This window comes from Ammospiza caudacuta, chromosome 1 (genome assembly GCF_027887145.1).
Source record: "Ammospiza caudacuta isolate bAmmCau1 chromosome 1, bAmmCau1.pri, whole genome shotgun sequence".
NCBI lineage: Eukaryota > Metazoa > Chordata > Aves > Passeriformes > Passerellidae > Ammospiza > Ammospiza caudacuta.
In genome coordinates, this window is record NC_080593.1 from 43,393,914 (window position 1) to 43,403,605 (window position 9,692).

The following is a 9,692-nucleotide window of genomic DNA, read 5'->3' on the forward strand; positions in this document are numbered from 1 at the left end:
AAGGCGCTGACGGTCAGACCGTGCCTCGCCTCGCCGCTTCCCATCCCTCTTCCCTGGAGCTGGGCCGGAATCTCGGCAGCGCCCATTGTGCTGGGCACACGGGTACCCCCTGCTCTGGGTTCCCTGGGAGCCGCCCACGTGTGGGCTGTTGGGCTGCCCAAATACAGGCAGAATCACCCCGTGACATTGGAAAGCTTTCCGGAGGTTCCTCCCAGCCCGCTGTCCTGTTAACGTGGATCTGCGGGTTTACAATGAGGTTTGCATTACTCTTCCAAGCTTATCCCAAGGGATTACCTATATGTCCAGCCAAAGCATAGGAGATACCAAAGCTGATCTGCATTTATAAAGGGCCTTAGCTTTGCATTGGCGTGCACTGCGCTGCAAAGGAAAACAAATCCTCACAGGCCTGTGTGGGTTTTCAGCGGGAAGCCCAGGAATTCACAGAGATGAACAGGAATTCATAGAGGTGAACGGGAATTCACAGAGGTGAACGGGAATTCACGGAGGTGAGCGGGAAGCACAGAGCCCGTACGTGGCAGTGGGCAGAAAAGTTTGCATGGACAAAGAGAACAGTGGCCTCTGAAACAGCCCAGTGACTGTTTCTGGTCTCCTGAGTGCTGTTCCACTGCATTCCCATGGCAGGTACCAGAAGCCCAGCTGACTGTGCCAGTGTCACGCATCGAGCGCTCCCATCTATGTATCAGTTGGTGCATAAATCACTCGATGTAATGGTGAGGTCACCAGAGGTCTTTTCCAGCCTTAATGACCCTGAGGTTGGCTCGGCTGCAGCGTGGTGGCAATAACGATTCTGTGATCCTAAGCTGCAGAGGGAATGTGGCTGAGCATGGCAGCACCAGCAAGGCTGCTACAAGGACGCATTCCCACTGCCTCTGGCTGACCTGGGGCACACCCAGAGCACCCACAGTGCTGTGCTCAGCCCCACGGTCACTGTGTCCTGCCACTGGCTTGTCACAGGTCTGGGCATGGGTGCAGCAGACCTCGGTGCTAGTGATACCAGGGACAAAATCCTCTACTGGCATTGCAGCCCAGCACTGAAGTGCCAGGAAATGCCAGCAACATGACTGCTTGTGCAACTGTAACTCAGCTCCTTTATGCAGGGTGGGATGGCAGTGCTTGCTGTTTTTTCCACCAAGAGATTTTCCATATTTTGGATAATGCCCTCATTCGTGGGGTGCTCTTAGAGTGGTAAGTGCCGAACACTCCTCATTACACTTAGAGCTGTGTTCTGGATGTGCAAAACATGGTAAAAATTATCAGTGTTCCAAAACTCTTCTAGGTCTAGGTGCCTTAAATCTCAGAATCTGTGTGTGCTGTTGCAGGTACTTATCCTGGTCCTGGCAAATGAGGCACCATCAGTCTCCTACCTCCTGCATAAGTCTGGGGAGGTGGGTGCAGTAATACCTGCAAAGCACTCGCTCTGTGCAGTGCCTGTGGAAGACCTGTGGCTCTGCAGGCAGCCTGGGGCTGGAGCAGTGAGTCCTGAATAGCTGGAAAGGAAATCCTAAACCTCTTGCCACTTCCTGAAGGAGCCAGGAGTCCTGCAGAAAACCAAATGTTGCCGCAGGCTGTCAGGGTTCCAGGTGTTGGCACAGCTGTGAGTCCTGTGCAGGACTTCCCTGCTTTAATATTCTTTCATCATTGGGTATTTGGTGTTTTCCTTTCCAAACACATTTAAATAGTTAGCACAAAAACAGGACATGGAAAAATCTTTTCTCCTAATATGTGACATTTACAGCTTGCCTGCAACCAGCGGGCAGGGAGCCACCAGTGGGGCAGATATCTCCCCTGCCACAGGGCTCAGCCACCAAGGTCAATCCCAATCCCACTGTTTCTTTGTGCTTCCCAGGGATCTGGCTTTGTTTTCTATTCTCCCCAAAGACTGTGCTGGCATTGGGTGAGGATGTGGTGGTGGGAGTGAAGCCTTGCCTTTCCTGCCACTGTTGGGGCCATTGGGTTTGGGGCCTCCCAAGGTGGGCAGCCAGGCACCTGTGTCCTCCTGTCTGGCAGTGCCCTGGCCCATAGCAGCAAGGGGAGGTCATGGCTGTGTTGCAAACAGGCACAGTTTCAAATAAATGGGGTCTCAGTGTTAACTCTTATGATTTATGTGCCTTTTCAAAGCCCCACATGAGCATCTTTTTAGTCCTTAAAACATGACTTTGAAGTATGTGGTATTCATTAGCTCCCTTAGGTGGAGTAGGGAAACTGACAGGTTTCAAATGAGATTTTAAATATCTTATTGCAGCATGCACTGCAAAATCCTTTGTCACGTTTGAGGGTGCAGCCATTCAAATCAGACAGATGTGATTATTTGTTTATTTACATGTGATGAGTCTCTCTGCTCTAACACCTGTACCACAAAAGCAGATTGTAAAAACAGTCTGGTAAAGGGGAGTGCTTTTGGCAATGCAGAAGCACTGCTTGCAGAGCAAGCCAGGCTCAGTGGCCCTGACCATTGTGCTGATGCCAGGGGCTGAGGGATGGACACGTGGATGTCAGGCAGGTGCAATGCTCACAATACCCTTAAGCCTCTCCGCAAGTCAAAATCAGAAGCACCTGCTGCTTCTTTTACGAGATGAGGAGATGGCCAACAGTGCTGTACAATGCCTCAGCTTCTCTGGAATAGTGTCTACTGGAATCACACACATGGTTTTTCTTCCTACTTGTTTCAAATACCCATGAGCATCCATGCCCCAAAGCACGGCCACATAAGGGGAGCAAGTACTTTCTTGGGAAAGAAGGGGGGAGGATCAAGGAGCTATCTGCTGTAGCAAAGATGGTTTACAGAGGAGAAACCAGAGGAAAAGTAGTTTCCCCTATCCTGAGGGGATGCACTTCTGTTCCCACCTCCTTCTGAAACGTAGCAGCTCTGATGCTTGCCATTGCCCTGATCCAGGCCATAGAGAGGGCAGGGAAATGTTGCTGGATCATTTCAGAGGGATGCCAGTAGCCAGTAAGTATGGCCAGCCAGAAAAGGCATTTCACTTTGAAGAGCATATGGAGAGCATTAGGAAGGGAGAGCACGTGCACTGCCACAGCCATGCTAGTTGGAACAAAAAATATAAATACCAGCATTCTACTGGTGACTTCTGGTTTTTGCAGGTTCTACACCTCCACAGAAATTAAAGAGTCAGGTGAGAGGGGAGTGTCAACATGAGGGCTGAGTGGATAAACTAATTTTCTGCCTTTTACATGGATTGGAGGAGGTGTGGAGGGGAAGGTTTTCCTAGTACCTCGCTCACAGGAGTTACCCTTACTAAAGCCCTTGCCTCTGCAATGCCTGCTGATGAGTGTGGTCTAGAAGGGTAAGGAGGGGCAGAGTACCTTGCTAGGTGTTTTCCGTTTCTCTGCTCGCCCTGGATACAATGACACTGGGAAAAAAAATGTAGGGAAAGCGAAGCAAGAAGCTGTGGAAGGTGGAGGAGCAGAAGGGTTTCTGAAATGTGCCAGACAAACACAACTCACCTGCAGTTGTGGTGTCTCTGAAACACCGAGCCGCTGCTCTCCTCTACAGTGGGTTAGAAATCTGACAAATTCCACTCATGGACTGGCCACCTTCAAGATGTTTTTTCTCTTTTTTTCTGATGAAGTGCCCTCATTGGTCTGCTTCTGGTGAACTGCCAAGCAATTCGCATTAATTCGCCTGACCAGCTGTAAGAACCCAATTGCCCTCCTGCAGCCCTCATTAAGCACCCTCCCTGCTGATCCAAATACAGAAAGGTCAGGAGGGTGAGCTCCAGTAAATTACAAGAGATACACCCTTAGCTGCTGTGCTGTGTCAGCTTGTTCTCTGGCATCTCTACGCTGTATCCTCAGCTTGGTCTCCTAAGGAAAGATTGGTTCCCTTCTTCCAGAAAACAAAAGCATCAAGAAATCCTAGGGGAAATAAAATAGGTGAGGAGGGTTGATTCCTTCGTGGACAACCCCTCATAGACCTTCATACCATGGACCTTTAAAAAGAAAATATTTCTTATTGTTATCACTACTGGTTCATTCACAAACATGCTTTTCACACATCCAGAGCATCCTTCACACTTGCACTTGCTTGAGAGAGGTGCTGGGAGAGCTGTCCCTGCAAAAGCCTACACAGGGCTTCCAGTGGTGTTTGCACCCTCACAGCATTTCCACTGAGCCTTTAACACCATTACATGTCCTGCTGCAGCACAGCAGCAGGGTGTTGTTCCAGGACTCAAGCTGAGTGACTGTTGGCCAACAGATCAGTTCTAGGCTGGAATCCAAGAGCCAACATGTTGGTATCTTGCAAATTGTTCCCACACCTTACTTCCCTGCTCCTGGAGATACTCAGCTTTCCAGACAGCAGTCTGTGTTTATCTTGTCTCTAATGAGGAGCACAGCTGTGGCTGTCCTCATTGCTTTAGGTTCCCTTTCTTTTCTTTTTTTTTTTTTTAACCCAATGGTAAAGGGAGTTGAGGATAGAGCAAGAAAATTTTGACGAATAATCCAAGCCAAGAACATGTTGTAAAGGGAAAATGAGTTAGAAATGCACAATTTCTCAATTAAATTAAAATGTTAGAAATCTATATAAAATGAAGATCCTGCTGCTCCCACAAATCCTCCTTTTGAAGTCAATGGTTCAACATCCTATGTATTTGGCAGTAAGAAATTAAACACATAAACAGTGATAAGATCTGGGCTATGAAAAATCCACTTACTTAATTAGCAGCTTTTCCTGATGGCATTGCCAGCTCCAAAATATGAACTTAAATTTTAAAAAGGCATCAAACAAACCCTGCATCCGTCCTCCTCCTAGTTCCCGCTTTTTAGAAATAGGAAGTTCATGTGTTAAATGTGAGGGAGAATATACTGATGTGCTGTCACCTTCCTGGTCTTTAGGCAGACACTTTTGAGGTCTGTGTTGCTGTTGACATCCAGGCAATGGATGGTGGTGTATCACACCACATTGCTGGGTGCTGTGCAGGAACAGCACAGTGTTCCCCAACTGGTTTGATAGTGCCATGCGCTTATTGGCAATGGCATGTTACATTTGTGAACAGTTCACTGAAATGTGATGGAATATTTGATGACTCTGCAAGCTGAGAGTGATACAAGGCTGGATTAACTGTGTATCTCTCCACCTGAAACTTTTCATCCATCTTCCCTTTATTCTGACCCTCAAAGCCTGGTACAAAGCCCTCATCCTGTCACATGCTGGTAAAACCAGCACCAGCTGATGTTGAAAGAAGTTGGTTTTTCTTGAAACTTTCTGAAGCTCAGGCTGCTTACACATTTCACATTCTGTGTCCTTTTGGAAACTGTATGAATGAGGTAGGAATGAGGAGTTGTGAACTTTGTTTAGGATCAGCTGAGGCTCAGCAAGCATCCAGCCAACATGGCCAGACATGAGGCTTAGTGAGCCCAGACTGGATACAGGGGTGAGAGAAATTGGGAGCAGAGCACTGGATACCTTCTACCCTTGCATCTTTTTTGGACACAGAAGCTGGTACATCACAGTTCCTGCCTTTTTCACCAGGAAGGATCTGTCAACACTCTTGTTTATTGCTGGGTCTGTGTATCCATGAGCAGACCATGTAGCCAGGAAAGCCAGGTGGGGGAGACATTATGAATTGGCTTATTAAGAGCTGAAAGGTGACTTTGCAAAGACTTGAATGTCATAATGCACCATAATCTCTTCAGGCAAACAAACAGGATTTGTCAAATTGTGATCCTTTATGATACTGAGAGGGCACAGAGCTGCAGACTGTCCCTGATTTCCAAATGAATTGCTCCACTAATATAAAAGATATTCTCATAATAGTCGCAAATTAGTTGATTGCTTGAAGTGCCAGAATCCTTAATGCTCTGCTATTTTAACATATGGAAATTGATTCAACACTTACCATCTATTTAGAGATGTAAATTTATTGAAAAAATGCCACTTCTTCTTAAGCTTTAGGCAAGCTCTGATACTTAGCTTTCTGGGCACAAGCAGGTTTTTAAGAGGACTTACGATTTTAACTGCAGCAATTTACTTTCCTTCTAAAGGAGGGGAGAAGCAGAGGAAAATTGACTGTATTGTGTACGAGGGAAAAAAAGGATACTGGTACAAGCACTGGTGTGAACTGACACAGATAGCACAGTATCTGGCACATCATACCCTGAGGGTCTTTTCCCAAGCACAGCACTGGCCCAGACCTTGCCCTAACTTCTGCTGCAATTGCTCTGTAAGTCCACAGAAATAAGCATCCCTTATTTCTGACACAGCCACTTGCTTTAGGGGAAGAGTAGTGAAAAACCGAGCACAGGCAGTGACAGCAATGACATTGGCTGGGCCAACACCCCGTGGAAAAGAAAGCTGCCCTCCTTTCCAAGGTTAGCCTAAGCTCCTAAAATCAAACAGCCTCAGTCTCTTGGGATGCCTTCCTGCAAGGGCAAGCCCTGTGCTGATGTCATGGGCATGAGGCTGCTGATAGGATTAGATGGGAAAGTCGAGCCTGGTCCTAGCTGTGCTGCTGACAGCCTTCCTTTTGATTTGGCACAGTCACTTAGCACCTTATGAGATGGAGATTTGTGTGTATTAATTAGGAATACTGTTCATGCCTTACAGCTTGTGAAAATATGAGTTTCTCATATAGAAAAAGATTTTTTAAAAAAAAAATGGTTGTCTTAGGTATTTGATCCTCTGTTATTATTATTCAGTATGATTCATATATTAATGCAATACCAAGAATGTCTCCATAAGGCCTAATATGCTTCTGGGATTAAGCAGTATTTCTTAATGTGTTTCTTATCCCAGTATTTTTGCAGAGAAGCTGGAATGGGGCCGGTTCATGCAATGTGCCTACACATTAATAGTTAGCCCAGGTCAGGAGAGCACTTACAAAGTGAATGCCCCAATCATCCCTACTTATCCTGCTGTGGTTTGCATCATGAAGAGGGCACAAAAGGTGGCTTCCTCTCAGATGAAAGGCAGACAGCGTGCACATTGCAATCTCAGCACTCTCCTGCATTATGGATCTGCTCCCGGGCTGTACTGCTTGCTAGCACAGACACAGCTGCAATATATTTATTGCACTTTAAAATCTCTTCATGGCATTTAGGAGGTGAGTTCACTGGCTGGATTAATTAACCATCAAGCTTGGTATTTTGACTGGCTAATGGTTAATCAGGGGCTTTATTTTCTAGTTTACACCATCTTGTTTATGATGTTGAGTCCAGCCTCAGCAGTATGGAAGAAAAATCTGGCTCTGTTTCTGAGGTAAGACATCTTAGTGTCTTGCATAAACCTGAAAAATTAATTTGGAGTAAGACAGGGTTAGAACAGAGCTGGCTTTGGAAGTCACTTCTTGGAGTCTAGCTCAATCAGGATCTTTACTCCCAATAGGAACTTGTGATATCCCTTGTCTTCAGACTCACTAGCTCCTCTTGGAAAAGAATGGGAAACCACCACAGCCTGCAGCTGCTGAGTGACCCCCATCCCTACCCTTCCCTTCTGCCATCGCTCTCCAGAACCCAGACCCAAATAACCCTCTCTCTTCCCTAATTACACAATAACTGCATACCTAAATATACAAACTGTGTAGCTAAACACTTCTTACATTGTGAAGGAGAGGGTGACAGCTACCAGTAACTCTCAGGACATTCAAAACTTCTCCACCATAAAGATGGCTGACAGAACACTGCCATTACTGGGTGGTCTCTCACCTTTGTGTCCTCTCCACTTCAGTCCCATCAATGGCCCTGCTGTCACCTCCTCTGTGCAAACCACTCCCAGACATCTCCTCCCACTCAGCTTCCCAATGCACGTGTGGTACAGCCTGTGGCTCCGGTGTAATTGACCATTTTGGTACATGTCCCATACACTCACACAACGTTTTGTCATCTTTGTTATGTGTGATGAGCATGCAGGTCTCATAGCACAGTCTCTGTATTCCTTGCAGACTATCATAATCTTTATACTTATTTGAAGCACTGGAGCAAAATCCATGATGCTCACTGAAGTATTTGGTAGCTGTTTTCCTGAGCAGGTGCTTGTTCAGTTTTGATAGTGTTGTTAGTCTGGCAGTAAGAAAATGTTAAGGAGGTGCCAGAGCTATGGAGGAAAAAGCCAATTCCCAAGTTATGGAGGGGTGATGGCAGAATTTATGGGCTGACTGGGGTGGCAAAGGAGCAGAAAATTATATCTTACTGTGAGTATGCAGGGCATGCTTTCCCTCAGAGCTGACCCTGTACAAGTGTGCATCAAAGATTTTCCACACAATATCCTACAACAAAGCTAGCTGGTCTGGAAAGAAACACAGGTCAAAATTGTCATGTAAAACCTTCAACATGATATTTAGTGCATTTTTACACACAACACTTCACAAAGCCCTATTTTTACAAAAGCTTATGAGAATGAAAATTGCAGTCAGAGGTACCAGAACCTACAGGTTCTGTGGGATTTCAAGTCAGATTCATATAATTCCTTCTGAGATATCCCATCAGTCGTCTCATTTAGTTGTCAGTGCCATTTAAAAAACATGCAGTTGAACTAAATCCAACAGCACACAGAAGAACAAAACATGTCAGCTTCACTCCAGTCCCCACTTCCACGAGCATCTGCCTAAAAAGTTAGGGAAGTGGGGGTAACTCCAACACACAGGACACACAAAAACTCACTGACAGAGCTAAACAAAACTTAGCAAGGCAAATCATTCCCTCAAAACTCTTGCACAAATTCCTTTAGCAAGGTATTTTCAACCTAATTTTTCTCCAACCTCCAGTCCTCCCAGCCACAGGGCAATGGTAGCGACGAATTTTGTGTCCAATTTACAACAATGCTGTGAGATCAAGTCAGGCTAGCTCAGGCCATGGCTCCATGACAGCATCCTCAACATATGCAGCATCAGCTTGAGGTCTTTCACCCTCTGTCATCTTGCACTTTCTTCCTCTTGTCCAAAGGAATAATGCTTAGTCCTAAAAAGCAAAAACAAGGAGGGGGAGGAAGATGGGTCCATTCACAAGGTCTTTGTCATTTACAGTATTTACAGTAAGTTTAGAGCAAGGATAAATACAGCCAGTGCATTTGTAATGTTTCAACACCTACCCCCTTTCCTGTAAATTCCTGCAGGACTTTTTGGCAGCAGAAAGCATAACTATGCTAGAAGTAATGGAATTACAAAAGAAAGAAAGGAAGGGAGTGTAAGCAGTGGGAATAGGAAGCAATAGCTAAACAGAGATTTTCCCATTTTATATACACACCCTTCTCACATAAACCAGAGGCAGCTATTACCTAACTGACTGTTAGTTCTGTTGATCATTTATCTTCTGAGAACAGGGTTTGGGTGTAGGATCAACAGCTTTTAGTCCACATGTCTGTCCTCCACATGGCAGCTTCTGTTTGTGAGGCAAGCATCAGCAATACTCTTTTCCTTTTGATGGCACTCATATTTGTGTGAGTATAACAAACTGTAAATAACCAGACAGACCCAAAATGTTGTCATTCACCATCAGCAGCTGAATCCACAGTTAACATCAGAAGCCTTCATCCCATCAAGATGCCCATTCCTGGGCAGCTGTGTTTTCCACAGGATCTCTCTGACTCAGCAGCTAGCACACTGAATAATGAAGCATAGACAATTACTGAAAATAAGTGTTCTCCAACACATGCATTTCCAGGCTATGTTTCTCTCAGTTTTCAAATTAAAAAAAAAAAAAAAAAGTAGACGTGCACAGAT